This window comes from Rosa rugosa, chromosome 6 (assembly GCF_958449725.1).
Source record: "Rosa rugosa chromosome 6, drRosRugo1.1, whole genome shotgun sequence".
Classification (NCBI taxonomy): domain Eukaryota; kingdom Viridiplantae; phylum Streptophyta; class Magnoliopsida; order Rosales; family Rosaceae; genus Rosa; species Rosa rugosa.
This window is the reverse complement of record NC_084825.1, coordinates 8451263-8468040: the sequence shown is the minus strand read 5'-3', so window position 1 is coordinate 8468040 and position 16778 is coordinate 8451263. Positions and strand designations below refer to the sequence as shown.

The following is a 16778-nucleotide window of genomic DNA, read 5'->3' as shown; positions in this document are numbered from 1 at the left end:
TTTAGCTATTTGTTTCAGGGTTAGGGCTTCGTGCTGATAACGTGTTTAATGAAAACTGAATTGGGAGAGAATTGAGTCGTACTTTCATTGATAATAGGGGCCTCCTTATATAGATGATTACAAGACATAGAATCAGAGTTGTACAAGGAAAGATAATCGTACAATTAATCGGATATCTATGAATATCTCCAAGAATATCTCTATAATTATGAATTATATATAATTATTTATATTCTTCGCCTTATGGAGTTTTTAGTGAATTTAATCAATTTATGTATTTTTTTAGTTAAATGGGTCGCAGTGTTAACCCTTAAATTGATCATTTTGTCCAACACGACACGACATATTTATTAAATGGGTTAAGCGGGTTGGAAACGGGTAACCCGTTTAATAAATAGGTTGGGTTTGGGTTTAAATTTTCAACACGATTAGTAAATGGGTTGGGTTTGGATTTGTCTCTTGTGACACGACATATACCTTGACCCGACATGAACCCAACCCGACACGACCTATTGACAACCCTAGTCTGAAGTGTCAACTAAGACCAAAATTTTAGCATCTGATTTGTTTGATAAAAATGCTTTGATAGGTCATAGAAAGTACCATCTCAGACTTGATCCCATAGGAGAGGGTGATAAATTGCGTCAATCGTCGTCAAGAGATAGTACTCTCCATATGTTTTAGCCTTTACAGAACAGGTAAAAGAAGGAAATTGAAATGCTTCTTTTTGATAGTCTAGGTCATCTTGATGATGATCTTTTGTACTTGTCCCAATTGTCGTTTTCACTGGTATCATTCTAATCATTTTCCTAGATGGTAATGGTAATAGTTGCTCATTTGTAATGGTAATAGTTGCTCATTTTCCCCTCGATTTCGCAGGTATGGTTTTGATAATTTTCCAAGACCACAAAGGCATTACCAAGAGATGGTGCTAACAGGGGTGTAGCCAAGACAAGGGCTACAGCCCAAGGGAAAATTTGGGCCAAAATCAACCAAGTATGGGTATAGCCCAATAAATAAATAAATAATAATAATAATAAAAATAAATAAATAAATATATATATACATACTGATGCTTGTAGGTCGACTCTCAGCTCTCCCATTCTTCCCCTGTGGCGCTGTCCCCATTTGCTTCCGCCTTCCAGCCTTCCAGAGTTCCAAAGTTCCAGGTTCGATTAGCGAGTCCCGGCAGTCCGCCGATCCACCTCCGTCGCTCCACACCTGAGCCACCTCCTCCGCCACCGAGCCACCTCCACGGCTCCATTGCGCGTCTGCGACTCCTTCAAGGCTTCAATCCCAGATCCCAGGTATTGGATTTTTGGTTGATTGATTATCATTGCTGATGGGTTGTTGATGATGGGTTGATAATTGGGATTTGGGAATGTTTTGGATTTTTGGTTGATTGATTGTCATTGCTGTAGTGGGAATGGGTTGTTGTCTTGTTGAATGTTTTTTGATAATTGATTGTCATTGCTGATGGGTAATGGGTTGTTGATGATGGGATGATAATTGGGAATGGCCGAATGAGTTGTCCAGCTACAAGCCTACAATGATGTTTGGTAATGGTTTGGAATGGGTTGTTCAGTTTGATGATGCTTTATATTTGATAATTGATTGTCAATTTGTCATTGCTGATGCCTGATGATGTTTGATAATTGGGAATGGCCGAATGGGCTGATTAGTTTTTTTATATTTTTTATTTTTTTTTAAAATGGTGTTTTATAACACAAAGTCACCAACCAGTTTTAAATTTGGGCTTGTTTAGTTGTCAATCTCAGTTCAAAATATTTGTGGGTCTGTCCGTAAGCTTATTCGTTGGCTTGTTCGTAAGCTTATTCGTGGGTTTGTCCGTAAGCTTATTCGTGGGTCGTCGCAGAATTTTTGTATGTATAAAATTAGCCCAACCCTCCTGTCATTCCTGGGTGCTAATGCTAATATATAGTTACCCATTGATAAAGTTGTGTGATGAACTTTTGACCCACATATGTTAGTTAGGTTAAATTTCATTATTAGAATGAATTATATAATGAAGTTGTGAATGTTGTTTGACAATGTTGTGGTCATATCTCTGAGATGGACATTGGGCTTTTGGAAAGACTTCTCTGTAACAGTAAAGCAATTGTTTTCCACTTGATGATCCTTTAGATAGTTATCTTCTATAGCTTATTTTCAGTTTTTGATTAAAATTGAAATGTCGCATTGCAGGGAAAATCATGGCCTTTTGTTGAGTGGAAGTTTTATATAGCATTTCCTTTATTTCGTGGCGCATCAATATATGCAGAATTGACCAAGTAATCGCAGGTATATTGCAATAAAGTAAAGCCATAATTTCTAATAGAATTATTTGTTACCTTTTCTTTTCTCTGGACAGCACACAAAGAATAATTCTCTTTGCTAATTTGAAAGGCTATAGAAAAGGTTGAATGCTTACATGAACATCTTTCGTTGGTATGTAGTATGTATTTTTTTTTCATCATAATAATTATATATATATATATAGGCGGGTTCTGAGGCGGAAGTCCGCACTGTCGCTAAAGTGCGGATGTCAACGTTGCAGCAACGTTCAGGTGGCGACGGCGGCGAGAATCGTGTCGGACGGAGGCTGGAGACATCCCAGACCACTTCTGGGCGGCAATCGAGGTCGAAGGTTCTGGGCAGCGACCTTGCCTGCAACTTCAAGGTTCTGGGCAGCGCTGCAAACTGGTCACCAGCGACTCCATCCAACTGCAGACTGGTCCGGGATGCCCCCTGGCCTTCGTCCGGCAAGAGGCGCTGCGTCGTCGACACTTGTACGCTACTGCAGCATCGACGTTCGCACTTTGCACTTTAAACGCCTCTGTGTGTGTGTGTGTGTAATGAAGGTGGTTCATCTAATTATATATTTCATGCTGCATTCTTTAACTGAAAAAAAAAAGAAAGTGAAAAGACCAAAATCATGGATGCTAGAGTTACTCAAGAATATTTACTATATACTAAAGCTCCTACACTGTTCATAAGCACTGTTCATCACTGTTTATTAGAAAAAACAGTTTTGCCCCACTTTTGACTGAAATTACAATTCTGCCATATCTTTTTTTTTTTTTTTTTTTTAACAATTCTACCATACCCTTTTATTTTTTTAAAGGAAAACCATTCTGTTTTGTATTTGTAAATTGCCATAAATCATTAAAAAAAAATTATTTTTTGTTGTATCCCATTTGTTGCTAATTTATTATTCACAACAAGACAAATCATATTCTAGCGCCGATGTTTTTTAGTTTGCGAGTATTCATCTATTACGTCTGAAACTTGGAAAAAGAAAAAAACAAACCCGCAGCATCACGGGGGTCAATCTACTAGTAAAAATCTATGTGTGCTAGCTGCCTTTATATTAGAAATAATATTATGTCAATGGCCAGAACTACCTCATTACAAAAAACACTGAATGAAGCACCAAATCATTCACATTCACAAAGATTCAATATTTTACAAGTTGGTCATATCAATTCATCCACGACAATGCATATCAAATCGGAAAAGGAATATTTGTGACAATTGCGAGGCCTCCAAACTTCCTAAAGTGACCTGAAAGGCGAAACATAATGTTTCGCATCGTGGCGGCGGTGACGTCTAGTCGCCCAGACCAGGTAATGGAGGGATGGTGGTGGCTTAGAAGCGACGGTGCTCAGCAGTGCTTCTGTTGACAGCATCGTTGGTCGATCCAACGTTTTTTCGGGCTTCGATTGCAGCGGTTGAAGACTGCGCTGATTGAGGGTGTTTGGCTACCGCGGTGCTCAAGCGGTAGTGCAGTGTCTCTGGGACAACGGTGAGTTGTTTTTTGCAGCGAAATTTGACAGAGGAGGACGGAATTGGTTAGGGTGGTTTGAGGCGGTTCTAATGGAGGCTTGATCCAGGTCGGGGCTCTAGGAAGCCACATTGATGGTTGAGGAACGCAGTCGGTCCCCGAAGGAGTGACGGAGCGCCACCCCCTGGTGGCTCCGACTCAATTGATTTGAAGGAAGAGGGGGAGGAGGTGGGTATGGGTTGTGGGCCTCTATCTGGCCGAGCTGCAGCTTTGTAGCCTGGTTGGGCTTACCCATCTTCTTTTACTTTTCTTTTAGGCTTGGTTTGGTTAGGCTGGTGGAGAGTGGTAAGGCTTTCTGTTTTCTGTTGCTTTCAATAACTAAGTGTCACTCAGCTTTTACCCTATTATGCATTTGATCGTTATTGTTTTCTGATAGATGAGTGCCGATGTACACCAATAAAGGTTTTAGGCGTCAACGCTTGTCAAGTTGGTTGCTTTGCTTTGATTTAGTGTTGAATAGGTGTAGGGGTATTTTCTTTTTCGCAATTTCTTTTCTAGTTTGTTTTTTTGGTTTTTTTGTTGCTCTGCTCTATGCAAGATGATTTGTGCAGTGAGATGTAAAATGAGGGATTTTCGAATCCCTCAAGCTTGACCGAGAGAGGTTGTTGTTAATATTAATGGAACTCGACCCCGTTTTCCTCAAAAAAAAAAAAAAAAAAAAATTGGAAAAGGAAACTTCATTATTTACAATTGACATTTTACATCTTCGTCGTATTAGTATACACAATAATGCATATTACTGATAGTTGACAGAGTATGTAGCCTTTTATATATGGTTTGATAGGGTCAATTGATTGTGCTAAATTTTGAGTATAACCAATTCACCTACATATCCGGAGAAAGAAATGTACATATTAGTACATATACTTTATAATTGGCACAGAGAAGTAAACAGATGAGCAAAAGTCATTAGACTTGCATTTTTATATAGTATAGGGAGAATATCACAAATGGTCACTGAACTTTTACTAATTCAATATTTTGGTCACTCACTTCTAAAAAATATCACAATAGTCACTAGTCACTTACTTTTACCAAAATGTTACCCTTTAGTTCAACTGTTTATTCTTCTTTTAAAATTTCATGTGCGGGGTCACGTGGCTTTTGTATCAAGCTATTTTTGTCTTAATGTTTTATTGTTTTCCTGGGTTTAAAGTTTCTGTTTTTTTTTTTTTTTTTTGAAACGGGGTTTGGAACCCAGCCTAGCTGGGAGGCTCAACCCCACGCCCGTAGTTATTATTAACTGAAGAAACATAGTACAATGGGGAGGACATAAAACCTATGCCCCATACAGAATTACAATTATCCTCGTAGAGCACGTCCTGAATAATAGCGGGCGGCTCCTCTAACCAAAGTTCATCTATACAATTAAAGCTAGCAAGGTGTGCCAACCTATGGGCAACACCATTTGGTTCACGGTAAACATGCCGGAAGTTTACATAAGAAAAACTATTTAGATACCTTTTGCAATCATCAACTATCCGACCAATAATAGAGTAGTCATCGTCAACCGCCTTGACCACAGCAACCAGCGTCATACAGTCACTCTCTACCTCAATTGCGTCCCAGCCCTCATGAATAGCAACAAGAAGACCTGCACGGAGGGCTTCTGCCTCCATATGCAAAGCAGAAATGGCCTTGGGAAAATGACGTGCTAAGGCTGCAACGCACTCCCCCTGTTCAGGGGCGGAACTACCTTCCGGTTTGACGGCGTCCGGACCCCCCCCCTAAGTTTCTGACAGACCGTATAAATATATATACAAGTTGTTAACCAATCTAAGTGAATAGTCTTCATTTCATGTGGTGGACCCCCCCCCACCCCCAAAGGTGATGATCAATTGATATATATATATATATAAGTGTAATAAAATAATCAATAACAATAAGAATAAACTAATACAAATTAGATTCATTAAAGGTGTTCTTTGAATTGATTCTATTTTTTTCGAATACTGTCCATGGTTTTTTCTTTTTCAAATTTATTGTTGAGTTATGCATTATATTAAAAATGATTTTTAATTTATTTTTGGAGTAGGTTTTTTTTTTTTTTTTCCCCACTATGTCTGGACCCCCCCCCCCCCCATATTGAAATCCTGGTTCCGCCCCTGCCCCTGTTCATTCCGGACCACCAGACCTACATCTCCAAGTCGTCGTTGTTGGCTGTAAGCCCCATCCACATTTAATTTGAACCTGCCTACAGCAGGAACAGACCACCGCGCAGCAACCTTGGGGTGCCTACTTGTAGTGAACTGATCACTGACATGGCGGGACCGGTGAACCTCATCAATCCAATCAACCGCCCACTTGAGTACATTATAAGGACAGAAGCATGATTGTTTCCATAGAACATTGTTACGTTCATTCCATATAGCCCAGAGTGAAACCAAGAATAACTCAAGGGATGAATTAGACAGAACTTCAAAAGCACACCGGACCCACTCAAATATTGATTGAACTTGAGGACCAGAGAGGCTAATATTAAGGTTGCTATAATGCCAAATCTGCAAATCACACCAACCACGTTGCACTGGATGTAGAGATGTCTCCCATCTTCCACTTCGTCCCCACAAAATACACATTGAAGACTAGGCAACTGCATCTTTTTGGACAATGCCGCCCGTGTGGGTAGAAGACCCTTACACAATCTCCAGGCATGTAATTTTATTTTAGGTGGAACTTTCACCTTCCAAAGCTCCCTCCAAAAAAGATCAGGCTTTCCAATATTACCAGAAGAAGAGGAAGAAGCCGTATGCATCTGAGAAGGCAACAATCTTGCCACATAGTAACCATTCTTCACGCTGTATCTACCACGGGTGTCATAGTGCCAGATCAATCGATCTGCTGAAGAAACCATGCTTAGAGGTATGTGATACGCTAAAAACAAGCGCTCAACTTAACCCTGCAAGATGTAGTCGTTAGCAATATAGAGTAAGCAAGGATCGTTCAAGCCGGGGATTGAGGGTAACAAATTAATCACACAAAATAAAAACAAACTAATTTAAACTAACTAAAACACAAATCAAACAAATAAAATCTGAAACTAAACAAAACAAAAACGTCAAATACTAGAAAAGAGAGAAAAATATGGCAGGAAACAGAAGGGGATAGAAAGGGGCTCTGCAATCCTAAGCAAGAACAATATTTTGGGGTTTTTATGTTCCTACGAAAATAAAAGAGAAAACAAAAAGAAAACAATTTTAATTTTTGGTTTTGAGAAAATAAGATGGAGAACATGTTAGAGACTCGGAAATCCACCACCAATTATTTTCGAACAATGTAAGTTAACCTAGTTTCAATTACTAAGGTGTGAACAGAAACCAACCAAGAAACAAGTCGGAGCAGATCATGTCCCTTATTAATGTTTCCCTAATTACTTAGTCTACGTGAACGCACAATAGCTAAGCCTATCAAACATGCAATCAAGGTATAGAACGCTATCCTATCAACAACACATATAGTGTCAACACATTTGAAGCATTAAGATCTCATGGAAACGATTGATTATAGAGTTGCAGTCTAGTGTGGAACGCCTACCTAGCATGCTCTTCTAGTTGTTTAAAACATCAGCTTTTGTCCAAAGCCTTGCATACTTGTGGATTAGAAAACAAGACGATTAGGTGAATTATTTTCTAAACCTAGCTCCAATTACATGCATAAATCCTATGTTCGCGACCATAAAACATACACATGCAAAAGTTTTCAATCAATCAGAGATAAACAACCAATCCACACCAAAGATCAAGAAACTAAATTTAAACAAACATATGTTCTACATAATTGGGGCTTCAAACCTTGCCCCTAACAAAAATTAACTAGCCACACATCGTCTTAAATTCAACAAATAAAAGCATGAGTATTAGATTACAAGATGATAAAAACCGTAAAAGGGAGAGTATGAGAGCCACGAATTCACTTTTAGGCAGCCTTAGATGCAAGTACTCCTTCAAGATAAGTCACGGCAGAAGCTTGGTGGAGGATGGAAGATGGATTGCACGGTTTTTCTTCTTGAAGACTTGGGAATTTTTGAGACTTGTGTGCTAGGGTTTGGGAGCAGAAGATGGCGCTGTAGGATGGTTATTTGCAACGTGTTCTGCTTCTCTATATATATGTGGAGCACCCCCAAGTTTCCTTTTCCAATTCTGCTTTGAAAGCCTCCCCTAGTTGCTTGCGGATTACTCTACTTGGTGCATAATTAAATGATTTTCAAGCCTTAATAATCTTCCCAAAATCTTGAGGAATTATTCTAGGACTCTCCTTCATATTTGCAGCAGCAACAACCTTCCAAAAATGCCCTGGAAATCCGTCCAAAGTAGAATTCTGCCAAAATGCCCTGTTTTGACTAGGATTCTATTTCTGACTCTGAAGCTTCCTTCTTGGACAAGGAACGACTTCGTCTTGACAAGTTTCTGGATGGTTCTTGACTCCCACGTGTTCTATGACATCATATCTTCTATATTGATTAAAAACCTTCTGGAAAAACTCCAAGAAAATCGCCGGAAAAGATCTCCCAAAAAGCTTCGTGAAAAGCTGACAGTTTCTGCCTTATCGGGAAGCTTACTTTGCATTTGATTTCCTGCTGCCTCGTTGACGTTTCTGACCAGTTCTTTAGCTCTAGTTCAAGTATAACATCATGTATTTAAGGTTCGCTGGTCCTTTCTGCAAAGGTGTAGCCGGAAGAATGCAAGAATTGCTCCTCAAAACCGTTCCCAGAAAGCTGATTCTGAAACTGCAGTTTTCTGCTTTGCAGCAACTGTTTTGCACAATGATTTCCGTGGACTTCCCTTGTAATTTCTAGCCAAATGGTTGATCAAACTTAGTCCTCTGCATCAGTACTTCATGATCCATGGCTTCGTTGCTCTCTTTAAGCTCCTATTTCTCTTGAATCAATTCACGAACAACCTAAAAAGAAACAAAGTTAAAACTGACTTTTTAAAGGAAATAACTAAGAAAAGTGTAAAGGATTCCACACTATATTTGTCGCATTTATGCTCCTATCAGTATGCTCGAAATAATGTCCACTTCTTCCTGCATAAGGAGCTCAGTCAACATCTCAACATCCCACTGTCTTGTGTCAGGGACAATCAAGTCAGAGACTTTGAATTCTTCTGTACCCGGTACAATAGGAGAAAAAGGTTTAAAAGTATATGGCCTTGGGACCCAAGGATCTGTCCAGATTGATACTGCATCTCCATCCCCAATCTGGTAACGGACACCCCGAAGAAGTAACTCACGCCCATGCAGGATGCTTCTCCAAGTATAAGAAGCCCCTTTAGGAAGAACTGCACTCATGAAGTCTGTGTTTGGAAAATAACGAGCTTTTAAGAGCTGGGTAACAGGGGAGTCCGGTTGACTTAGGATCCTCCGACCCTGTTTTGCCAATAAAGCCTGATTAAAGAGCATCATATTACGAAAACCCATTCCACCCTCTGACTTAGGAGTTAGGAGTACATAATTTATCCCAACTCAGCCAATGTATCTTCTTATCTGAGGCCGAATCACCCCAAAACCGTGCCATTAAACGATGCATTTCTTCTTTAATTGGTTATCAAATAAAACCTCTCTTTGAATTATTTCATTATTGGTAAACAACAAGAAATCAATATCCAGTCATCCACCATGCATATGTAAATTAGGCCCGTATCATATATTAATTTTGAACCACTGAAAACTATAAGAGCAGCCCGTCAATTAATACTCAATCTAGAAGCAATCAAACTCGTATGGCAGTACAAATTAAGTTCCAGAAATTGGCTACCTTGTAGCAATTGAAGGGTCAGTTTGACAACATATGATAAAACCTACAAAGAATTAAATCAATTAATTGACATCTCAGTGCAGGATTGCAATGGCTAAACCGCTAAATTAACCAATCTCCAACACAGAGGGACCATAAATACGACCAGGAAAAACCAATCAATTTTTCTTTTTCTTTGTTTGTGTTATAGGTGCCGAGAAATCTTCAATGTGACAATGAATATCTAGTTTATTCTTGAGCAGACCTTCAATTTACTTATTGTGGCTGCTAAAAATTAAACTCTTATTGCGGTTGTAATGACCTACCAAACAAAAGCCAGATGTTGAATAATGCTATTGTGGCTGCAATTACTGCTCCGAGAAGAAAAGGAAATTGCTTATGAAGGTTATCATGATGGTGTTTCAATAATATTGTCCATTGTAGGCGCATCGCTCATTGCAACAAAGCATGAAACTCATATACACACTACCACAAAACTGACCAAACCACACCATTGTGAATGGTGTGGATTGAAGCTATAGACACTGATGATTGGTGTGGAATAGCAACAGCCACCACCATAGACACTAATTAAGGAAGGTAGCCTTTGCTGGCGTGACAAACACTCAAAAAGGAACTATCATTTTTTTGGTGGCTTTCAAACTGTGGGCCCCATCATCATAAAACACACTATCTAACAATGGTGACTGCAATATTTCAAATTTTAAAAAAAAATTAAAATTAATATACAAACTGAATAATTGTTATCAAATCACTTTTGTGAAAGAAAAAAAAATTAGCAGCCTTAATTCTAGGCATGATATCTGCAACTTCCACTTCTCCATGGATGACTACATAAACAAGCCACATAAACACAGATCACATCTGCAATTCATAGATCATAGTCATGACTGCAAGTGATATTCTCCAAGACTGAAAAAGATCAGAAAAAGATGTTAATTTCAACCTGCCCAAAGGATCGCCATCTAGAATATCAGTTCCAACATTGTAGACTATCAACTCAGAAGCAACAAACTGTACCCAGCAACCACAAGTAAACTAGTTCATGAACTTAGTTACTTAGTTGGAATCCAATCCCCAGTAGGTACCAAAATATTCAGGTCATGACAAAGAAAGAAACGTGTGTTTGACTAAGCTAGCTATAATGGTACGCAAACAAAACTGGTGGATATAATATTGATCATTCAAGGAATGAATAAGCCACATATCAGAAGCCAATTCTATAGTAATAAACAAACAACAAACAAAGAAAATGAAAGTTAAACTAAGACATTACTCTGTGAATTGCTTCCAAACCCCAAAAACAAAAACCACCAAACATAGAAACTTACAAATTGGTTTAGGGAATGATGAAGCCAGCCTGTTTGTATGGATTACACTCTAGCATTAGCTTCCAAACCCCCCAAAAGCACCTGAGCAGTGACCTATCATAGACTGGAACATACAAGAAACATCATCAGCAAAGCCACACATACTGAAAGATAGAGAAAGAGCAAGGGATATTACAATTTAGTGCAATACATTTTGGAATACTAATTCAAACTATATCTATCAACATGAAAATCACCCACACCGTCTTGTGAAACAAGCACATGTTTATGTCTATGTTTCTCAGTTATAATGGCTAGTTATGAATGTACAACTCACATTCGATAATTTCTTTAGTTACCAATATAGACTGCACAACTAAATAAAGATCATTTGAAACGTTACTTGCCCTCTGCAAAGTTTTCTTCTCTATCGCACTATAACTTTAACTATTCAATAACACAGTAGATTGTACAGCAGATAGCAAATTGCAGTACAAAGACAGTAAGCAATTTATTTCATGATTTAGAGGGGTTTAACAAATTAAAACGGTATATACCTGAAGGCAAAGTTCCTCAATTGGTGTTCTCCTGATCTGACATGAAAAATTAAGTAGATCATCCTTTTGAACCTATGTAACAAATAAAATTTGAAATAGGAGGAAATACGTGTCCAAGTGGCATGGTGAAGAAAATAAAAATTTAACACATGAAAAAGACTACAACACAGTCACTTCTCATCACTCGGCAGTGACTGACAAGGTACTTCACTAGCTAAGGTCATACATGTTTACTTCACTAGATATCAAAGAAAAGCTAAACTAAGCAACTCATTCGAAAAGCTAAACTAAGCAACTCATTGGGCTTTGGAGATTACCGGCAGTTGGAAAGGTGCTCGAAAGCCACCAAAACATTACTTCTTGTACTCTAGAACTTAACTACATTCCAGCAAATATTTCAATGATAGACGTATACAAATACCTTGTATTGTTTCTGTAATCAAGAAAGGCCATATTGTCATCAATTTTCAGAGTATTACGCCGAGGTTTTGAAATCTCTGCAACATAAATTAGCGTTAGATGAAATATACTTATCAGCCAACAATTATGAACTTTCATGAACTCTCAAGAATTACGCTTCAAAAGCTGTCATAATTCCAACAATCAAGCCTGGTAGCAATTGAATAAAAAGAGATTACCTAAAGAATATCATAGGTGGCAATGAAAACCAACTTGTCTGGCTTCTGCAAAACAACAAGTCACTACAAAAAATAATTGCAATGGCCACCCCAGTTAGCGTCGGCGCAAAAATGCCGTCGCCATTGGTCATATATTTGCTACGGGAAACAAGGCGTCGCAAAAAAAAAAAAAATTTGCGACGGCAAAAGAGAGCCGTAGCATAAAAATGCTTCAATTGCAACGGCATTAAAAATGCCGTAGCAAGATTTTTCCTAATTCTTGCTTCACTGCAGGTGCCGTAGCCTTTATTTACTTTTCAACTTATTTTCCAGATGAATTGAAAAGCAAACTTAACCTAGCTCCAAGACGCCAAGAGACGAAAATTAGGCGCGTCAATCTTTTAGTTCCCGATGAACTAAACACAAACTCCCTGAGATTTGAAACCTAAATGCAAACTCTCTTCTTCTTCCTTAAACATTCAACGCCTTCTATTCTCTTCTTTTCTTTCTGGGCTTAATCAAATTCCAAGGTAAATCCCATCTCTTTGTTTCCAATATTTTCATTCTATTCGATCCCTCTGTTCGATCCATCTCATACTCCATCTTCCCCTCTCCGAAACCCTAAAACTTGTCTGCATCCGAAGAACCTCATATGCCATAGTCAGTACTGACCTTCTCTTTCGATCTCTCAAGTTGGGTTCAATTCGCTCTCTCAGTATCTTCTCTCTTCCATCAGTGGTTCAATTCGGTGGGTTCAATTCACTCTCTCAACTATCTTCTCTCTTCCATCAATGGGTTCAATTCAGTTAGTTTAAATTATGAAATGGAAGAGTATGATTTCTGTAGTCTGAGATGAATTAACTATAGAAAATTTGTCTGAAATTACTTTTGATTTTGCTTATTTATGGAAGAATAGTTATGTTTTTTGGTTTTGGATATGTCAGATTGGGTGTTTCGTTGGTTTTTTTTTTTTTTTCTGATTTTTTTTGTTGAATTGGTTGATTTGCTTGAAATATTTGGGATTGTATGTGGTTGGGTTTTGGATTGGGTGATTAGTGGTTTTGAGTTTGGATGAAATTTTTTTTTAGAGTTTCTCTACAGGCATAGTTGTATTGGTTTATCAAAGTTTGCATTTTTATTGATTTAGAGAGACGATAATGATAATCAATCCATCAGAAGTGAATGAAAGGATTACTGAGGAGTGTTCTGATATGGATTTATATGAAGAATAATGGAAAACAAAGGGTTATAGTTTTGGAACTGTATTTGAGTTTAGAGTGAATTGCAACATGTGATTGAGATTCTAAATGGTTGGTTTGGTCTTTTTCTTATGAGTGAGTCAGTTTAGGCTTTTGCTGAAATTTTGTATACTTGTGTTGTGCCATATTGGCTCAAGAGATACATGGGTTCCTTGTTTGTTCCATAGCCATCTTGGTAGTACCTGGTTGTTGACAGGAGTTCTTGTTCAGTGTCTGCTGGTGTGTGTGACTCTTTAAAAATTTGAAGAATATGTTGCTTCCATTAGTTTACTAAGGGACTAGGGATTCTAATATCATTCACTTGCTGTAGCCTTCAGGCAGTGGGCCATTGCTTCTGCAAAGCTTCCACATATGCATGTTTCAATTTTTTTTACACACATAATGCTCGGTTGATGTGTAAATATGCTTTGAAATTGCACTACATATCTACATTTATTGATGGAACCTTGGCAATATGAACTTTAATTATTTTGTTTTTTTTTTTTTTCAGGATAAAATTTATCAGTGGATCTGTAGACAACAAGAAGGGGGATCTAGAGTTGCAACAGACGATATACTCAACTACCTTCAGGTTTGTTGCTAAAAACTTGTCTTTAACAATAATGTGTCATAGTGAACTTAAATGTGCCTTGTTAGAGACAGTAGGCATCTATGGACGCCAAATTCTTGTTGTAGTTTTATGATGCATTTTTTTTTGTGTGAACTGTTAGAGAAAGTACTTTCTAACTAAGGTACTACTATTTGATTGCAGCATATTAAAAATTAACCTTCAGATCACGTTTCTTCTTCAAATTATTTCTCAAGCATTATTCGTCCAACTGAGCAGCGAACAACATTTAATAAATTAATAGATTTCTCATAGAACTGGTTCATTTGAACCAACGGCAAATGACCACTATGATGCTTCTAATCTGAAACTACTTACTGGGCATTTGCTTAATAAAGAGTTAAAGACAACGAAATCTACCATCTTTGCCCTAATATGGGCCTTTATACTTTAAAAAATGGAGGATTATTAGCTAGCACTTAACTGTTAGAACTAGAAATCTTAAGCATTGTCCTTGAACCATTAGAATCAAGAGAGTCGTGTGTCTTCCTCCCCATCTTCCGAAGTTGACAGACCATTTACTTCTTGCTTGTCATCCCAGTCACCATCTTGTAATGGAAGTGTCTCAGACCACTGCCACTTCTTGAGCTTTTTGTTGTTAATGGAGTGACGAGTCACCGCCAAGAATTCATCCCACTTGAACTTCATCAGTTCCTGCTTCTCCTCTTCAGGAAGCTCAAAATTTGGCTCCCTCCCACACATGAAAGCAGCCCTATCGTACAAATGAGCAGGTGGATTTGGGACCTTCTGTAAAAACAAAATTTGAGCTATTGATCATTAATCAGGTTATGTTATTGGACTTTAGCAAAATATATAGTAGTATTCTTTTTTCTTTTTTTTTTTGAAAAGATATATAGTAGTATTCTTTGTGGTGGTCAAGTTGAACTTTTAGGAATTTTTTCTTTTATTTTTTCTCACTAAGAATTCAAGAGTTCTTCATTTTCATTTTTTTTTCCTTTTTTTTCGTTTCCAAAAGAAGGGAATGAAATCCATTGTTGGCTTTAAATTAAAGTCGCAGTTAGGACAAATTGTAAGGGATGGGCAAAGAATTCCCCTTACAATAATTGATTGGAAGTCTGTTGGAGCTGAAGTGAAAGATGGAATATGGAAAGAAGTTAAGGTACATATGTCATTTATATTTGTTGGTAAACACTAGAATGAAAGAAAAAAAAAACTTGATTCCATGTATTTGCAATTAGTTTTTGGTTCTGATTTGTTTTAAAATTATGAAGCATAAGTACTAGTTTCAAGTATAGACTAATCCTAACCTATCAATGTTTTGTAGGATAATTTGCTGAATGTTCCAGAAGGATATAAAACTGTATGTTTGAGATGTTGCAATAGTCTGTGGAAGGATCATAAAAGCAAAACGAAACTCAACTTCTTTGAGAAAAACAAAGAAGATCCAGATATTCTTTCAAAAGTTCCTGCCAATATTGTGACAGAGCAATGGAGTGAGCTAGTTGCCTATTGGAGTAGTGAGGAAGCTAAGGTATTAGTGGCACAATATTTATAAATAGATTATCGAATACCAGAATCACTACCATTTAACCTTGAGATTGATGTTGCAGATGATAGCAAGAAGAAATTCTATCAATAGGGAGCTTCGTGGACCAGTTCATACTACTGGTCGAAAACACTTTGCTCAATTACGATTTGAGGTATTCCACTTCATTCTACATTTATGTGTTTCTTCGGTAGGAGATGAGTTTCTTCTTTTTTCCATTTCATCTATAAATTTGGTTCTTGTATTGAAATCTGAAAATATGGAAATTTGGACTGCAATATAGATTCAGTTTGATATTATTTTGCATTCGATAGATGGAGCAAAATGGAGAAGAAACTGTTAAGATGAATGTGTGGAAAAAAGCACGAGACCAGTCAAAACCAGAAGTAGTTGAAGTCATTGTAAGCTTTATTTTTAGTATATTGTATGATAATGTTTCAGTTTCTAATTTCTATGTTATTTTCAAGCTGGTAATTCTATACTTGAATGTAGGAAGAATATGAAAAACGACTTTTATTAGAACCTGAGGACCAAAGGAACCTTCAGGTTGTCAAAGACCGTATATTTCATGAATTGATTGGAGAGGATGGCCATGGATATTGTCGCACCTATGGATCTGGCGTGCCTAGAAGATTTGTCTACCTACATGCACCAAATTCCTCTGAAACCACTGATGATATAATACAGAAAGTAACTGAATCTGTGGCAAAAAAGTTTCAGGATCAGCTTAATATGCTACAAGCTCGAATTGATTTTTTGGAGAACAAAGAGAAGAGAGGCACAGATCAAAATGGACAGGTTTGTCATCACAAAAATAATTGTTTGAATATTTAGCTCTTATTTGATGTGCACAATTTATAGTTCTGCAAATTGTTTAGTTTCGAAAATATATCAGGTAAATTGGAAATGCCATGTGTGAGTTTGATTGGGGAAGGCCTTTAGTTTGATTTAACACATTTAGGCTACGTTTAATCAGAATACATGTGAATGCATATAAGTTTAGTGTGATTGAATGAGTTGTAGTCTAAATACTTGCACTACTATGTGAATGCATTTTAGTGGTCGGTTTTGTAGCTTACTGTGCATGATTGTTGACAAATCTGCATATTCAAAAATTGCTGTGCATGATTATTACCAACTCAGTCACAGAAAACCAGAAACAGTAACTTTTAGCGCGTTGTAGTTGATGTTCAGCAAGAAGTCTTTGCAATTTTACTGATAATTGAGCTTCACAGTAGCTTGTTCAGCTTCGTTCGATTACTTCTGTTTCCGGTATTCAGGATATTAATCTTTGTTTAATAATGCACATAATATGTTCGATG

At 37.5% G+C, this 16778-nt stretch overlaps 1 long non-coding RNA gene across 4 annotated transcripts in view; it reads right to left on the bottom strand.

Annotated features, from left to right (window-relative positions):
• Positions 1–10054: 10054 nt before the first annotated feature.
• Positions 10055–16778, bottom strand: part of LOC133713606 (uncharacterized) — a 17350-nt gene continuing 10626 nt past the window's right edge. The window contains exons 2-6 of one of the 4 annotated variants that reach the window (XR_009848145.1): positions 12105–12149; positions 11888–11963; positions 11467–11538; positions 10931–11033; positions 10055–10511 (exon numbers count right to left, since the gene is read on the bottom strand). This is a non-coding gene — a long non-coding RNA (uncharacterized LOC133713606). The remainder of the gene's footprint in view (positions 10512–10930; positions 11034–11466; positions 11539–11887; positions 11964–12104; positions 12150–16778) is intronic. The other 3 variants (XR_009848148.1, XR_009848146.1, XR_009848147.1) reach the window with 3 other exon arrangements.